This window comes from Heterodontus francisci, chromosome 10 (assembly GCF_036365525.1).
Source record: "Heterodontus francisci isolate sHetFra1 chromosome 10, sHetFra1.hap1, whole genome shotgun sequence".
NCBI lineage: Eukaryota > Metazoa > Chordata > Chondrichthyes > Heterodontiformes > Heterodontidae > Heterodontus > Heterodontus francisci.
This window is the reverse complement of record NC_090380.1, coordinates 4,185,865-4,202,594: the sequence shown is the minus strand read 5'-3', so window position 1 is coordinate 4,202,594 and position 16,730 is coordinate 4,185,865.

Below are 16,730 nucleotides of genomic sequence, written 5' to 3'. Positions count from 1 at the left end.
AGAGTGATAGAGAGTGATAGAGAGTGTCAGAGAGAGATAGAGAGTGTCAGAGAGTGATGGAGAGTGATGGAGAGTGTCACAGAGTGTCAGAGAGAGATAGAGAGTGTCAGAGAGTGATAGAGAGTGTCAGAGAGTGTCAGAGAGTGAAAGTAAGTGTCTGAGAGTGTCTGAGAGTGTCAGAGTGTGTCAGAGAGTGATAGAGAGTGTCAGAGGGTGACAGAGACTGTCAGAGACTGTCAGAGAGTGTCAGAGAGTGTCAGAGAGAGATAGAGAGTGTCAGAGATTGATAGTAAGTGTCTGAGAGCGTCAGAGAGTGTCAGAGAGCGATAGAGAGTGATACAGAGTGTCAGAGAGTTTCAGAGAGAGAGACAGAGAGTGCCAGAGAGTGATAGAGAGTGTCAGCGAGTGATAGTGAGTGTCAGAGAGTGTCAGAGAGAGATAGAGAGTGTCAGAGACTGTCTGAGAGTGTCAGAGAGTGTCAGAGAGTGTCAGAGAGAGATAGAGTGTCAGAGAGTGATAGAGTTTGGCAGAGTGTCAGAGAGTGTCAGAGAGCGATAGAGAGTGATAGAGAGAGTCAGAGAGTGTCAGAGAGAGATGGAGAGTGTCAGAGACTGATAGAGATTGTCAGAGAGTGTCAGAGAGTGTCAGAGAGTGTCAGAGATTGTCAGAGAGTGATAGTGAGTGTCTGAGTGTGTCTGAGAGTGTCAGTTTGTGTCAGAGAGTGATAGAGAGTGGTAGAGAGTGATAGAGAGTGTCAGCGAGAGATAGTGAGTGTCAGAGAGTGTCAGAGAATTATAGAGAGTTTCAGAGTGTGTCTGAGAGTGTCAGTTTGTGTCAGAGAGTGATAGACAGTGGTAGAGAGTGATAGAGAGTGTCAGCGAGTGATAGTGAGTGTCAGAGAGTGTCAGAGAGTGATAATGAGTGTCAGAGAGTGTCTGAGAGTGTCTGAGATTGTCAGAGAGTAATAGTGAGTGTCAGAGAGTGTCAGAGAGTGTCAGAGAGTGTCAGAGAGAGATAGAGAGTGTCAGAGAGAGATAGAGAGTGTCAGAGAGTGATAGTGAGTGTCAGAGAGTGATAGTGAGTGTCAGAGAGTGTCAGAGAGTGTCAGAGGGAGATAGAAAGTGTCAGAGAGTGATAGTGAGTGTCAGACAGTGTCAGAGAGCGATAGAGAGTGATAAAGAGTGTCAGAGAGTGTCAGAGAGTGATAGAGAGTGTCAGAGAGAGATAGAGAGTGTCAGAGAGTGATAGTGAGTGTCAGAGAGTGTCAGAGAGTGTCAGAGAGTGTCAGAGAGTGTCAGAGAGTGTCAGAGGGAGATAGAAAGTGTCAGAGAGTGATAGTGAGTGTCAGACAGTGTCAGAGAGCGATAGAGAGTGATAAAGAGTGTCAGAGAGTGTCAGAGAGTGATAGAGAGTGTCAGAGAGCGTCAGAGTGTGTCAGAGAGTGATAGACAGTGTCAGAGAGTGATAGAGAGTTTCAGAGAGTGATAGTGAGTGTCAGAGAGTATCAGATAGTGATAGTGAGTGTCTGAGAGTGTCTGAGATTGTCAGAGAGTGTCAGAGAGTGTCAGAGAGTGTCAGAGAGAGTCAGAGAGAGTCAGAGAGAGTCAGAGAGTGATAGACAGTGTCAGAGAGTGATAGTGCGTGTCTGAGAGTTTCAGAGAGTGATAGTGAGTGTCAGAGAGTATCAGATAGTGATAGTGAATGTCTGTGATTGTCAGAGTGTGTCAGAGAGTGTCAGAGAGTGTCAGAGAGAGTCAGAGAGAGTCAGAGAGAGTCAGAGAGTGATAGACAGTGTCAGAGTGTGTTAGTGTGTGTCTGGGAGTGTCAGAGAGTGTCAGAGAGTGTCAGAGAGAGTCAGAGAGAGTCAGAGAGTGATAGACAGTGTCAGAGTGTGATAGTGTGTGTCTAAGAGTGTCAGAGTGTGTCAGAGATTGATATAGAGTGTCAGAGAGTGATAGAGAGTGTCAGAGAGTGATAGTGAGTGTCAGAGAGTGATAGTGAGTGTCAGAGAGTGATAGTGAGTGTCAGAGAGAGATAGTGAGTGCCTGAGTGTGTCTGAGATTGTCAGAGTGTGTCAAAGAGTTTCAGAGAATTATAGAGAGTGTCAGTGTGTGCCAGGGAGTGTCAGAGAGTGATAGAGATTGTCAGAGAGTGTCAGTGAGTGTCAGAGAGTGATACTGAGTGTCTGAGTGTGTCTGAGAGTGTCAGTTTGTGTCAGAGAGTGATAGAGAGTGGTAGAGAGTGGTAGAGAGTGATAGAGAGTGTCAGCGAGTGATAGTGAGTGTCAGAGAGTGTCAGAGAATGTCAGAGAGCGATAGAGAGTGTCAGAGAGTGATAATGAGTGTCAGAGAGTGTCAGAGAGTGTCAGAGAGAGTGTCAGAGAGTGTCAGAGAGTGATAATGTGTGTCAGCGAGTGATAATGAGTGTCAGAGAGTGTCAGAGAGTGTCAGAGAGAGATAGAGAGTGTCAGAGAGTGATAGTGAGTGTCTGAGAGTGATAGTGAGTGTCTGAGAGTGGCAGAGAGTGATAGAGAGTGTCAGAGAGTGTGAGAGAGTGTCAGAGAGAGATAGAGAGTGTCGGAGAGAGATAGAGAGTGTCAGAGAGCAATAGAGAGTGATAGAGAGTGTCAGAGAGTGTCAGAGAGAGATAGAGAGTGTCAGAGAGTGATACTGATTCTCTGGGAGTGTCAGAGAGTGTCAGAGAGCGATAGAGAGTGTCAGAGAGTTTCAGAAAGAGATAGAGAGTTATAGAGAGTGTCAGAGAGTGTCAGAGTGTGATGGAGAGTGTCAGAGGGTGATAGTGAGTGTCAGAGAGTATCAGAGAGTGATAGTGAGTGTCAGAGAGTGTCAGAGAGTTATAGAGACTGTCAGAGAGTGATAGTGAGTTTCTGCGAGTGTCAGAGTGTGTCAGAGAGAGAGAGAGAGAGTGTCAGAGAGTGATAGAGAGTGTCAGAGAGTGTCAGAGAGTGTCAGAGAGTGATAGTGAGTGTCAGAGAGTGTCAGAGAGTGTCAGAGAGTGATAGAGACTGTCAGAGAGTGATAGTGATTGTCTGAGAGTGTCAGAGAGTGTCAGAGAGTGTCAGAGAGCGATAGAGAGTGATAGAGAGTGATAGAGAGTGTCAGAGAATGTCAGAGAGAGATAGAGAGTGTCAGAGAGTGATAGAGAGTGATGGAGAGTGTCACAGAGTGTCAGAGAGAGATAGAGAATGTCAGTGAGTGATAGAGAGTGTCAGAGAGTGTCAGAGAGTGAAAGTAAGTGTCTGAGAGTGTCTGAGAGTGTCAGAGTGTGTCAGAGAGTGATAGAGAGTGTCAGAGGGTGTCAGAGACTGTCAGAGAGTGTCAGAGAGTGTCAGAGAGTGTCAGAGAGCGATAGAGAGTGTCAGAGATTGATAGTAAGTGTCTGAGAGCGTCAGAGAGTGCCAGAGAGCGATAGAGAGTGATACAGGTTGTCAGAGAGTTTCAGAGAGAGAGACAGAGAGTGCCAGAGAGTGATAGAGAGTGTCAGCGAGTGATAGTGAGTGTCAGAGAGTGTCAGAGAGAGATAGAGAGTGTCAGAGACTGTCAGAGAGTGATAATGAGTGTCAGAGAGTGTCAGAGAGTGTCAGAGAGAGATAGAGTGTCAGAGAGTGATAGAGTTTGGCAGAGAGTGTCAGAGAGTGTCAGAGAGCGATAGAGAGTGATAGAGAAAGTCAGAGAGTGTCAGAGAGAGATGGAGAGTGTCAGAGACTGATAGAGATTGTCAGAGAGTGTCAGAGAGTGTCAGAGAGTGTCAGAGAGTGTCAGAGAGTGTCAGAGAGTGATAGTGAGTGTCTGAGTGTGTCTGAGAGTGTCAGTTTGTGTCAGAGAGTGATAGAGAGTGGTAGAGAGTGATAGAGAGTGTCAGCGAGAGATAGTGAGTGTCAGAGAGTGCCAGAGAATTATAGAGAGTTTCAGAGTGTGTCTGAGAGTGTCAGTTTGTGTCAGAGAGTGATAGACAGTGGTAGAGAGTGATAGAGAGTGTCAGCGAGTGATAGTGAGTGTCAGAGAGTGTCAGAGAGAGATAGTGAGCGTCAGAGAGTGTCAGAGAGTGATAATGAGTGTCAGAGAGTGTCAGAGAGTGTCAGAGAGAGATAGAGAGTGTCAGAGAGTGTCAGAGAGTGTCAGAGAGTGAGAATGAGTGTCAGAGAGTGTCAGAGAGAGAGAGAGTGTCAGAGAGTGATAGTGAGTGTCTGAGAGTGTCAGAGAGCGATAGAGAGTGACAGAGAGAGTCAGAGAGTGTCAGAGAGAGATGGAGAGTGTCAGAGAGTGATAGAGATTGTCACAGAGTGTCAGAGAGTGTCAGAGAGTGATAGTGAGTGTCTGAGTGTGTCTGAGAGTGTCAGTTTGTGTCAGAGAGTGATAGAGAGTGTTAGAGAGTGATAGAGAGTGTCAGAGGGTGTCAGAGAGTGTCAGAGAATTATAGAGATTGTCAGAGTGTGCTAGGGAGTGTCAGAGAGTGTCAGAGAGTGATAGTGAGTGTCTGAGTGTGTCTGAGAGTGTCAGTTTGTGTCAGAGAGTGATAGAGAGTGGTAGAGAGTGACAGAGAGTGTCAGCGAGAGATAGTGAGTGTCAGAGAGTGGCAGAGAATTATAGAGAGTTTCAGTGTGTGTCTGAGAGTGTCAGTTTGTGTCAGAGAGTGATAGACAGTGGTAGAGAGTGATAGAGAGTGTCAGCGAGTGATAGTGAGTGTCAGAGAGTGTCAGAGAGAGATAGAGAGTGTCAGAGAGTGTCAGAGAGTGATAATGAGTGTCAGAGAGTGTCAGAGAGTGTCAGAGAGAGAGAGAGAGTGTCAGAGAGTGTCAGAGAGTGTCAGAGAGTGATAATGAGTGTCAGAGAGTGTCAGAGAGAGAGAGAGAGTGTCAGAGAGTGATAGTGAGTGTCTGAGAGTGTCAGAGAGCGATAGAGAGTGACAGAGAGAGTCAGAGAGTGTCAGAGAGAGATGGAGAGTGTCAGAGAGTGATAGAGATTGTCACAGAGTGTCAGAGCGTGTCAGAGAGTGATAGTGAGTGTATGAGTGTGTCTGAGAGTGTCAGTTTGTGTCAGAGAGCGATAGAGAGTGTTAGAGAGTGATAGAGAGTGTCAGAGGGTGTCAGAGAGTGTCAGAGAATTATAGAGATTGTCAGAGTGTGCCAGGGAGTGTCAGAGAGTGATAGAGAGTGATAGAGAGTGTCAGAGAGTGATAGTGAGTGTCTGAGAGTGTCAGTTTGTGTCTGAGATTGTCAGAGAGTGTCAGAGAGTGTCAGAGAGTGATAGAGAGAGTCAGAGAGAGATAGAGAGTGTCAGACAGTGATAGTGAGTATCTTAGAGTGTCAGAGAGCGACAGAGAGTGATAAAGAGTGTCAGAGAGTATCAGAGAGTGTCAGAGAGTGTCAGAGAGATATAGAGTGTGTCAGAGAGTGATCGAGAGTGTCAGAGAGTGATAGAGAGTGTCAGAGAGAGATAGTGAGTGTCAGAGAGTGATAGTGAGTGTCAGAGAGTGATAGTGAGTGTCTGAGAATGTCAGAGAGTGTCAGAGAGTGATAGAGAGTGTCAGAGAGTGGCAGAGAGTGTCAGAGAGTGTCAGAGAGTGAAAGAGAGTGTCAGGGAGAGATAGTGAGTGTCTGAGAGTGTCAGAGAGTGATAGTGAGTGCCTGAGAGTGTCCGAGAGTGTCAGAGTGTGTCAGAGAGTGATTGAGAGTATCAGAGAGTGATAGTGAGTGTCAGAGAGTGATAGTGAGTGTTAGTGAGTGTTAGAGAGTGTCAGAGAGTGTCAGAGATTGATAGAGAGTGTCAGAGGGTGACAGTGAGTGTCTGAGAGTGTCAGAGAGTGTCAGAGAGTGATAGTGAGTGTCAGAGAGTGTCAGAGAGTGTTAGTGAGTATCAGAGTGTGTCAGTGAGTGATAGAGAGTGTCAGAGAGTGATAGAGAGTGACAGAGGGTGACAGTGAGTGTCAGAGAGTGTCAGAGTGTTGTCAGACAGTGTCAGAGTGTGCCAGAGATTGTCAGAGAGTGATAGAGTGTGATAGAGTTTGTCAGAGAGTAATAGTGAGTGTCAGAGAGTTTCAGAGAGTGTCAGAGAGTGTCAGAGAGAGATAGAGAGTTTCAGAGAGTGATAGTGAGTGTCAGAGAGTGTCAGAGAGTGATAGAGAGTGTCAGAGAGTGTCAGAGAGTGTCAGAGAGTGTCAGAGGGAGATAGAGAGTGTCTGAGTGTGTCTGAGAGTGTCAGTTTGTGTCAGAGAGTGATAGAGAGTGGTAGAGAGTGATAGAGAGTGTCAGCGAGAGATAGTGATTGTCAGAGAGTGTCAGAGAATTATAGAGAGTTTCAGAGTGTGTCTGAGAGTGTCAGTTTGTGTCAGAGAGTGATAGACAGTGGTAGAGAGTGATAGAGAGTGTCAGCGAGTGATAGTGAGTGTCAGAGAGTGTCAGAGAGAGATAGAGAGTGTCAGAGAGTGATAATGAGTGTCAGAGAGTGTCTGAGAGTGTCTGAGATTGTCAGAGAGTAATAGTGAGTGTCAGAGAGTGTCAGAGAGTGTCAGAGAGTGTCAGAGAGAGATAGAGAGTGTCAGAGAGTGATAGTGAGTGTCAGAGAGTGTCAGAGAGTGTCAGAGAGTGTCAGAGAGTGTCAGAGGGAGATAGAAAGTGTCAGAGAGTGATAGTGAGTGTCAGACAGTGTCAGAGAGCGATAGAGAGTGATAAAGAGTGTCAGAGAGTGTCAGAGAGTGATAGAGAGTGTCAGAGAGAGATAGAGAGTGTCAGAGAGTGTCAGAGAGTGTCAGAGAGTGTCAGAGGGAGATAGAAAGTGTCAGAGAGTGATAGTGAGTGTCAGACAGTGTCAGAGAGCGATAGAGAGTGATAAAGAGTGTCAGAGAGTGTCAGAGAGTGATAGAGAGTGTCAGAGAGCGTCAGAGTGTGTCAGAGAGTGATAGACAGTGTCAGAGAGTGATAGAGAGTTTCAGAGAGTGATAGTGAGTGTCTGAGAGTGTCAGAGAGTGTCAGAGAGTGTCAGAGAGAGTCAGAGAGAGTCAGAGAGAGTCAGAGAGTGATAGACAGTGTCAGAGAGTGATAGTGCGTGTCTGAGAGTTTCAGAGAGTGATAGTGAGTGTCAGAGAGTATCAGATAGTGATAGTGAGTGTCTGTGATTGTCAGAGGGTGTCAGAGAGTGTCAGAGAGTGTCAGAGAGAGTCAGAGAGAGTCAGAGAGTGATAGACAGTGTCAGAGTGTGTTAGTGTGTGTCTGGGAGTGTCAGAGTGTGTCAGAGAGTGATAGTGAGTGTCAGAGAGTGATAGAGAGTGTCAGAGAGTGATAGTGAGTGTCAGAGAGTGATAGTGAGTGTCAGAGAGAGATAGTGAGTGCCTGAGTGTGTCTGAGATTGTCAGAGTGTGTCAAAGAGTTTCAGAGAATTATAGAGAGTGTCAGTGTGTGCCAGGGAGTGTCAGAGAGTGATAGAGATTGTCAGAGAGTGTCAGTGAGTGTCAGAGAGTGATACTGAGTGTCTGAGTGTGTCTGAGAGTGTCAGTTTGTGTCAGAGAGTGATAGAGAGTGGTAGAGAGTGATAGAGAGTGTCAGCGAGTGATAGTGAGTGTCAGAGAGTGTCAGAGAGTGTCAGAGAGCGATAGAGAGTGTCAGAGAGCGATAATGAGTGTCAGAGAGTGTCAGAGAGTGTCAGAGAGAGATAGAGAGTGTCAGAGAGTGTCAGAGAGTGTCAGAGAGTGTCAGAGAGTGATAATGAGTGTCAGAGAGTGTCAGCGAGTGATAATGAGAGTCAGAGAGTGTCAGAGTGTGTCAGAGAGAGATAGAGAGTGTCAGAGAGTGATAGTGAGTGTCTGAGAGTGATAGTGAGTGTCTGAGAGTGGCAGAGAGTGATAGAGAGTGTCAGAGAGTGTGAGAGAGTGTCAGAGAGAGATAGAGAGTGTCAGAGAGAGATAGAGAGTGTCAGAGAGCGATAGAGAGTGATAGAGAGTGTCAGAGAGTGTCAGAGAGAGATAGAGAGTGTCAGAGAGTGATACTGATTCTCTGGGAGTGTCAGAGAGTGTCAGAGAGCGATAGAGAGTGTCAGAGAGTTTCAGAAAGAGATAGAGAGTTATAGAGAGTGTCAGAGAGTGTCAGAGTGTGATGGAGAGTGTCAGAGGGTGATAGTGAGTGTCAGAGAGTATCAGAGAGTGATAGTGAGTGTCAGAGAGTGTCAGAGAGTTATAGAGACTGTCAGAGAGTGATAGTGAGTTTCTGCGAGTGTCAGAGAGTGTCAGAGAGAGAGAGAGAGTGTCAGAGAGTGATAGAGAGTGTCAGAGAGTATCAGAGAGTGATAGTGAGTGTCAGAGAGTGTCAGAGAGTGTCAGAGAGTGATAGAGACTGTCAGAGAGTGATAGTGATTGTCTGAGAGTGTCAGAGAGTGTCAGAGAGCGATAGAGAGTGATAGAGAGTGATAGAGAGTGTCAGAGAATGTCAGAGAGAGATAGAGAGTGTCAGAGAGTGATAGAGAGTGATGGAGAGTGTCACAGAGTGTCAGAGAGAGATAGAGAGTGTCAGTGAGTGATAGAGAGTGTCAGAGAGTGTCAGAGAGTGAAAGTAAGTGTCTGAGAGTGTCAGAGAGTGTCAGAGTGTGTCAGAGAGTGATAGAGAGTGTCAGAGGGTGTCAGAGACTGTCAGAGACTGTCAGAGAGTGTCAGAGAGTGTCAGAGAGCGATAGAGAGTGTCAGAGATTGATAGTAAGGGTCTGAGAGCGTCAGAGAGTGTCAGAGAGCGATAGAGAGTGATACAGAGTGTCAGAGAGTTTCAGAGAGAGAGACAGAGAGAGATAGAGAGTGTCAGAGACTGTCAGAGAGTGATAATGAGTGTCAGAGAGTGTCAGAGAGTGTCAGAGAGAGATAGAGTGTCAGAGAGTGATAGAGTTTGGCAGAGAGTGTCAGAGAGTGTCAGAGAGTGATAGAGAGAGTCAGAGAGTGTCGGAGAGAGATGGAGAGTGTCAGAGACTGATAGAGAGTGTCAGAGAGTGTCAGAGAGTGTCAGAGAGTGATAGCGAGTGTCTGAGTGTGTCTGAGAGTGTCAGTTTGTGTCAGAGAGTGATAGAGAGTGGTAGAGAGTGATAGAGAGTGTCAGCGAGAGATAGTGAGTGTCAGAGAGTGTCAGAGAATTATAGAGAGTTTCAGAGTGTGTCTGAGAGTGTCAGTTTGTGTCAGAGAGTGATAGACAGTGGTAGAGAGTGATAGAGAGTGTCAGCGAGTGATAGTGAGTGTCAGAGAGTGTCAGAGAGAGATAGAGAGTGTCAGAGAGTGTCAGAGAGTGATAATGAGTGTCAGAGAGTGTCAGAGAGTGTCAGAGAGAGATAGAGAGTGCCAGAGAGTGTCAGAGAGTGTCAGAGAGAGATAGAGAGTGTCAGAGAGTGTCAGAGAGAGAGAGAGAGTGTCAGAGAGTGATAGTGAGTGTCTGAGAGTGTCAGAGAATGTCAGAGAGAGATAGAGAGTGTCAGAGAGTGATAGAGAGTGATGGAGAGTGTCACAGAGTGTCAGAGAGCGATAGAGAGTGTCAGAGAGTTTCAGAAAGAGATAGAGAGTTATAGAGAGTGTCAGAGAGTGTCAGAGTGTGATGGAGAGTGTCAGAGGGTGATAGTGAGTGTCAGAGAGTATCAGAGAGTGATAGTGAGTGTCAGAGAGTGTCAGAGAGTTATAGAGACTGTCAGAGAGTGATAGTGAGTTTCTGCGAGTGTCAGAGAGTGTCAGAGAGAGAGAGAGAGTGTCAGAGAGTGATAGAGAGTGTCAGAGAGTGTCAGAGAGTATCAGAGAGTGATAGTGAGTGTCAGAGAGTGTCAGAGAGTGTCAGAGAGTGATAGAGACTGTCAGAGAGTGATAGTGATTGTCTGAGAGTGTCAGAGAGTGTCAGAGAGTGTCAGAGAGCGATAGAGAGTGATAGAGAGTGATAGAGAGTGATGGAGAGTGTCACAGAGTGTCAGAGAGAGATAGAGAGTGTCAGTGAGTGATAGAGAGTGTCAGAGAGTGTCAGAGAGTGAAAGTAAGTGTCTGAGAGTGTCAGAGAGTGTCAGAGTGTGTCAGAGAGTGATAGAGAGTGTCAGAGGGTGTCAGAGACTGTCAGAGACTGTCAGAGACTGTCAGAGAGTGTCAGAGAGTGTCAGAGAGCGATAGAGAGTGTCAGAGATTGATAGTAAGGGTCTGAGAGCGTCAGAGAGTGTCAGAGAGCGATAGAGAGTGATACAGAGTGTCAGAGAGTTTCAGAGAGAGAGACAGAGAGAGATAGAGAGTGTCAGAGACTGTCAGAGAGTGATAATGAGTGTCAGAGAGTGTCAGAGAGTGTCAGAGAGAGATAGAGTGTCAGAGAGTGATAGAGTTTGGCAGAGAGTGTCAGAGAGTGTCAGAGAGTGATAGAGAGAGTCAGAGAGTGTCGGAGAGAGATGGAGAGTGTCAGAGACTGATAGAGAGTGTCAGAGAGTGTCAGAGAGTGTCAGAGAGTGTCAGAGAGTGATAGCGAGTGTCTGAGTGTGTCTGAGAGTGTCAGTTTGTGTCAGAGAGTGATAGAGAGTGGTAGAGAGTGATAGAGAGTGTCAGCGAGAGATAGTGAGTGTCAGAGAGTGTCAGAGAATTATAGAGAGTTTCAGAGTGTGTCTGAGAGTGTCAGTTTGTGTCAGAGAGTGATAGACAGTGGTAGAGAGTGATAGAGAGTGTCAGCGAGTGATAGTGAGTGTCAGAGAGTGTCAGAGAGAGATAGAGAGTGTCAGAGAGTGTCAGAGAGTGATAATGAGTGTCAGAGAGTGTCAGAGAGTGTCAGAGAGAGATAGAGAGTGTCAGAGAGTGTCAGAGAGTGTCAGAGAGTGAGAATGAGTGTCAGAGAGTGTCAGAGAGAGAGAGAGAGTGTCAGAGAGTGATAGTGAGTGTCTGAGAGTGTCAGAGAGTGTCAGAGAGCGATAGAGAGTGATAGAGAGAGTCAGAGAGTGTCAGAGAGAGATGGAGAGTGTCAGAGAGTGATAGAGATTGTCACAGAGTGTCAGAGAGTGTCAGAGAGTGATAGTGAGTGTCTGAGTGTGTCTGAGAGTGTCAGTTTGTGTCAGAGAGTGATAGAGAGTGTTAGAGAGTGATAGAGAGTGTCAGAGGGTGTCAGAGAGTGTCAGAGAATTATAGAGATTGTCAGAGTGTGCTAGGGAGTGTCTGAGTGTGTCAGAGAGTGTCAGTTTGTGTCAGAGAGTGATAGAGAGTGGTAGAGAGTGATAGAGAGTGTCAGCGAGAGATAGTGAGTGTCAGAGAGTGGCAGAGAATTATAGAGAGTTTCAGTGTGTGTCTGAGAGTGTCAGTTTGTGTCAGAGAGTGATAGACAGTGGTAGAGAGTGATAGAGAGTGTCAGCGAGTGATAGTGAGTGTCAGAGAGTGTCAGAGAGAGATAGAGAGTGTCAGAGAGTGTCAGAGAGTGATAATGAGTGTCAGAGAGTGTCAGAGAGTGTCAGAGAGAGAGAGAGAGTGTCAGAGAGTGTCAGAGAGTGATAATGAGTGTCAGAGAGTGTCAGAGAGAGAGAGAGAGTGTCAGAGAGTGATAGTGAGTGTCTGAGAGTGTCAGAGAGTGTCAGAGAGCGATAGAGAGTGACAGAGAGAGTCAGAGAGTGTCAGAGAGAGATGGAGAGTGTCAGAGAGTGATAGAGATTGTCACAGAGTGTCAGAGAGTGATAGTGAGTGTCTGAGTGTGTCTGAGAGTGTCAGTTTGTGTCAGAGAGCGATAGAGAGTGTTAGAGAGTGATAGAGAGTGTCAGAGGGTGTCAGAGAGTGTCAGAGAATTATAGAGATTGTCAGAGTGTGCCAGGGAGTGTCAGAGAGTGTCAGAGAGTGATAGTGAGTGTCTGAGTGTGTCAGTTTGTGTCTGAGATTGTCAGAGAGTGTCAGAGAGTGTCAGAGAGTGTCAGAGAGTGTCAGAGAGTGATAGAGAGAGTCAGAGAGAGATAGAGAGTGTCAGACAGTGATAGTGTGTATCTTAGAGTGTCAGAGAGCGACAGAGAGTGATAGAGAGTGTCAGAGAGTATCAGAGAGTGTCAGAGAGTGTCAGAGAGATATAGAGTGTGTCAGAGAGTGATCGAGAGAGTCAGAGAGTGATAGAGAGTGTCAGAGAGAGATAGTGAGTGTCAGAGAGTGATAGTGAGTGTCAGAGAGTGATAGTGAGTGTCAGAGAGTGTCAGAGAGTGATAGAGAGTGTCAGAGTGTGATAGTGAATGTCAGAGAGTGGCAGAGAGTGATAGAGAGTGTGAGAGAGTGTCAGAGAGAGATAGAGAGTGTCAGAGAGATATAGAGAGTGTCAGAGGTTGATAGTGAGTGTCAGAGAGTGATAGAGAGTGTCAGAGAGTGTGAGAGAGAGTCAGAGAGAGATAGAGATTGTCAGAGAGTGACAGTGAGTGTCTGAGAGTGTCAGAGAGATATAGAGTGTGTCAGAGAGAGATAGAGAGTGTCAGAGAGTGTCAGAGAGTGTCAGAGAGTGATAGAGAGTGTCAGAGAGTGTCAGAGAGTGAAAGAGAGTGTCAGAGAGTGATAAAGAGTGTCAGAGAGTGAAAGAGAGTGATAGAGAGTGTCACAGAGTGTCAGAGACTGATAGAGAGTGTCAGAGAGTGATAGAGAGTGTCAGAGAGTGCCAGAGAGTGATAGTGAGTGTCTGAGGGTGTCTGAGAGTGTCAGAGGGTATCAGAGGGTGTCAGAGAGTGTCAGAGAGTGTCAGAGAGTTACAGAGAGTGTCAGAGAGTGTCAGAGAGAGATAGAGAGTGTCAGAGAGTGATAGTGAGTGTCTGAGAGCGTCAGAGAGTGTCAGAGAGCTATAGAGAGTGATACAGAGTGTCAGAGAGTGTCAGAGAGAGATAGAGAGTGCCAGAGAGTGATAGAGATTGTCAGCGAGTTATAGTGAGTGTCAGTGAGAGATAGAGATTGTCAGAGAGTGTCAGAGAGTGATAATGAGTGTCAGAGAGTGTCAGAGAGAGATAGAGATTGTCAGAGAGTGATAGTGAGTGTCTGAGAGTGTCAGAGAGTGTCAGAGAGCGACAGAGGGTGATAGAGAGAGTCAGAGAGTGTCAGAGAGAGATGGAGAGTGTCAGAGAGTGATAGAGATTGTCAGAGAGTGTCAGAGATTGTCAGAGAGTGTCAGAGAGTGATAGTGAGTGTCTGAGTGTGTCTGAGAGTGTCAGAGTGTGTCAGAGAGTGATAGTGAGTGATAGTGAGTGATAGAGAGTGATAGAGAGTGATAGAGAGTGATAGAGAGTGTCAGAGGGTGTCAGAGAGTGTCAGAGAGTTATAGAGAGTGTCAGAGAGTGCCAGAGAGTGTCAGAGTGTGATAGAGAGTGATAGAGAGTGATAGAGAGTGATAGAGAGTGTCAGAGAGAGATAGTGAATGTCTGAGAGAGTCTGAGAGTGTCTGAGATTGTCAGAGTGTGTCAGAGAGTGATAGAGATTGTCAGAGAGTGATAGTGAGTGTCAGAGTGTGATAGTGAGTGTCAGAGAGTATCAGATAGCGATAGTGAGTGTCTGAGAGTGTCTGAGATTGTCAGAGAGTGTCAGAGAGTGTCAGACAGTGATAGAGTGTCAGAGAGTGATGGAGAGTGTCAGAGAGTTTCAGAGAGTGATAGTGAGTGTCAGAGAGTATCAGATAGTGATAGTGAGTGTCTGAGATTGTCAGAGGGTGTCAAAGAGTGTCAGAGAGTGTCAGAGAGAGTCAGAGAGAGTCAGAGAGTGATAGACAGTGTCAGAGTGTGTTAGTGTGTGTCTGAGAGTGTCAGAGTGTGTCAGAGAGTGATATAGAGTGTCAGAGAGTGATAGAGAGTGTCAGAGAGTGCTAGTGAGTGTCAGAGAGTGATAGTGAGTGTCTGAGAGTGTCAGAGAGTGTCAGAGAGTGGTAGAGAGTGATAGAGAGTGAAAGAGAGTGTCAGAGAGTGATAGTGAGTGCCTGAGAGTGTCTGAGAGTGTCAGAGTGTGTCAGAGTGTGTCAGAGAGTGATAGAGAGTGTCACAGTGTGATAGAGAGTGTCAGAGAGTGATAGTGAGTCTCAGAGAGTAATAGTGAGTATCAGAGAGTGATAGTGAGTGTCTGAGAATGTCAGAGAGTGTCAGAGAGTGATAGAGAGTGTCAGAGAGTGGCAGAGAGTGGCAGAGAGTGTCAGAGAGTGAAAGAGAGTGTCAGGGAGAGATAGTGAGTGTCTGAGAGTGTCAGAGAGTGATAGTGAGTGCCTGAGAGTGTCCGAGAGTGTCAGAGTGTGTCAGAGAGTGATAGAGAGTGTCAGAGAGTGATAGTGAGTGTCAGAGAGTGATAGTGAGTGTTAGTGAGTGTCAGAGAGTGTCAGAGAGTGTCAGAGAGTGATAGAGAGTGTCAGAGGGTGACAGTGAGTGTCTGAGAGTGTCAGAGAGTGTCAGAGAGTGATAGTGAGTGTCAGAGAGTGTCAAAGAGTGTTAGTGAGTATCAGAGTGTGTCAGTGAGTGATAGAGAGTGTCAGAGAGTGGTAGAGAGAGTCAGAGGGTGACAGTGAGTGTCTGAGAGTGTCAGAGAGTGTCAGAGAGTGATAGAGAGTGACAGAGAGTGACAGAGAGTGACAGAGAGTGTCAGAGAGTGTCAGAGTGTTGTCAGACAGTGTCAGAGAGTGTCAGAGTGTGCCAGAGAGTGTCAGAGAGTGATAGAGTGTGATAGAGATTGTCAGAGAGAAATAGTGAGTGTCAGAGAGTTTCAGAGAGTGTAAGAGAGTGTCAGAGAGAGATAGAGAGTGTCAGAGAGTGATAGTGAGTGTCAGAGAGTGATAGTGAGTGTCAGAGAGTGTCAGAGAGTGATAGAGAGTGTCAGAGAGTGTCAGAGAGTGTCAGAGAGTGTCAGAGGGAGATAGAGAGTGTCAGACAGTGTCAGAGTGCGATAGAGAGTGATAAAGAGTGTCAGAGAGTGTCAGAGTGTGATAGAGAGTGTCAGAGAGCGTCAGAGTGTGTCAGAGAGTGATAGACAGTGTCAGAGAGTGATAGAGAGTTTCAGAGAGTGATAGTGAGTGTCAGAGAGTATCAGATAGTGATAGTGAGTGTCTGAGAGTGTCTGAGATTGTCAGAGAGTGTCAGAGAGTGTCAGAGAGAGTCAGAGAGAGTCAGAGAGAGTCAGAGAGTGATAGACAGTGTCAGAGAGTGATAGAGAGTTTCAGAGAGTGATAGTGAGTGTCAGAGAGTATCAGATAGTGATAGTGAGTGTCTGAGATTGTCAGAGTGTGTCAGAGAGTGTCAGAGAGAGTCACAGAGAGTCAGAGAGAGTCAGAGAGTGATAGACAGTGCCAGAGTGTGTTAGTGTGTGTCTGAGAGTGTCAGAGTGTGTCAGAGAGTGATAGAGAGTGTCAGAGAGTGATAGTGAGTGTCAGAGAGTGATAGTGAGTGTCAGAGAGAGATAGTGAGTGCCTGAGTGTGTCTGAGATTGTCAGAGTGTGTCAAAGAGTTTCAGAGAATTATAGAGAGTGTCAGTGTGTGCCAGGGAGTGTCAGAGAGTGATAGAGATTGGCAGAGATTGTCAGAGAGTGTCAGTGAGTGTCAGAGAGTGATACTGAGTGTCTGAGTGTGTCTGAGAGTGTCAGTTTGTGTCAGAGAGTGATAGAGAGTGATAGAGAGTGGTAGAGAGTGGTAGAGAGTGATAGAGAGTGTCAGCGAGTGATAGTGAGTGTCAGAGAGTGTCAGAGAGTGTCAGAGAGTGATAATGAGTGTCAGAGAGTGATAATGAGTGTCAGAGAGAGATAGAGAGTGTCAGAGAGTGTCAGAGAGTGATAATGAGTGCCAGAGAGTGTCAGAGAGTGATAATGAGTGTCAGAGAGTGTCAGAGTGTGTCAGAGAAAGATAGAGAGTGTCAGAGAGTGATAGTGAGTGTCTGAGAGTGATAGTGAGAGTCTGAGAGTGGCAGAGAGTGATAGAGAGTGTCAGAGAGTGTGAGAGAGTGTCAGAGAGAGATAGAGAGTGTCAGAGAGAGATAGAGAGTGTCAGAGAGCGATAGAGAGTGATAGAGAGTGTCAGAGAGAGATAGAGAGTGTCAGAGAGTGATACTGATTCTCTGGGAGTGTCAGAGAGCGATAGAGAGTGTCAGAGAGTTTCAGAAAGGGATAGAGAGTTATAGAGAGTGTCAGAGAGTGGCAGAGTGTGATGGATAGTGTCAGAGGGTGATAGTGAGTGTCAGAGAGTATCAGAGAGTGACAGTGAGTGTCAGAGAGTGTCAGAGAGTTATAGAGACTGTCAGAGAGTGATAGTGAGTTTCTGCGAGTGTCAGAGAGTGTCAGAGAGAGAGAGAGAGTGTCAGAGAGTGATAGAGAGTGTCAGAGAGTGTCAGAGAGTGTCAGAGAGTGATAGAGAGTGATAGAGAGTGATAGAGACTGTCAGAGAGTGATAGTGAGTGTCTGAGAGTGTCAGAGAGTTAAAGAGCATGTCAGAGAGTGATAATGAGTGTCAGAGAGTGTCAGAGAGAGATAGAGAGTGTCAGAGAGTGTCAGAGAGTGTCAGAGAGATATATAGTGTGTCAGAGAGATATAGAGTGAGTCAGAGAGTGATCGAGAGAGTCAGAGAGTGTCAGAGAGTGATAGTGAGTGTCTGAGAGTTTCAGAGAGTTAAAGAGCTTGTCAAAGAGTGATAATGAGTGTCAGAGAATGTCAGAGAGAGATAGAGAGTGTCAGAGAGTGTCAGAGAGATATAGAGTGTGTCAGAGAGTGATCGAGAGAGTCAGAGAGTGTCAGAGAGTGTCAGAGAGTGATAGAGAGTGTCAGAGTGTGATAG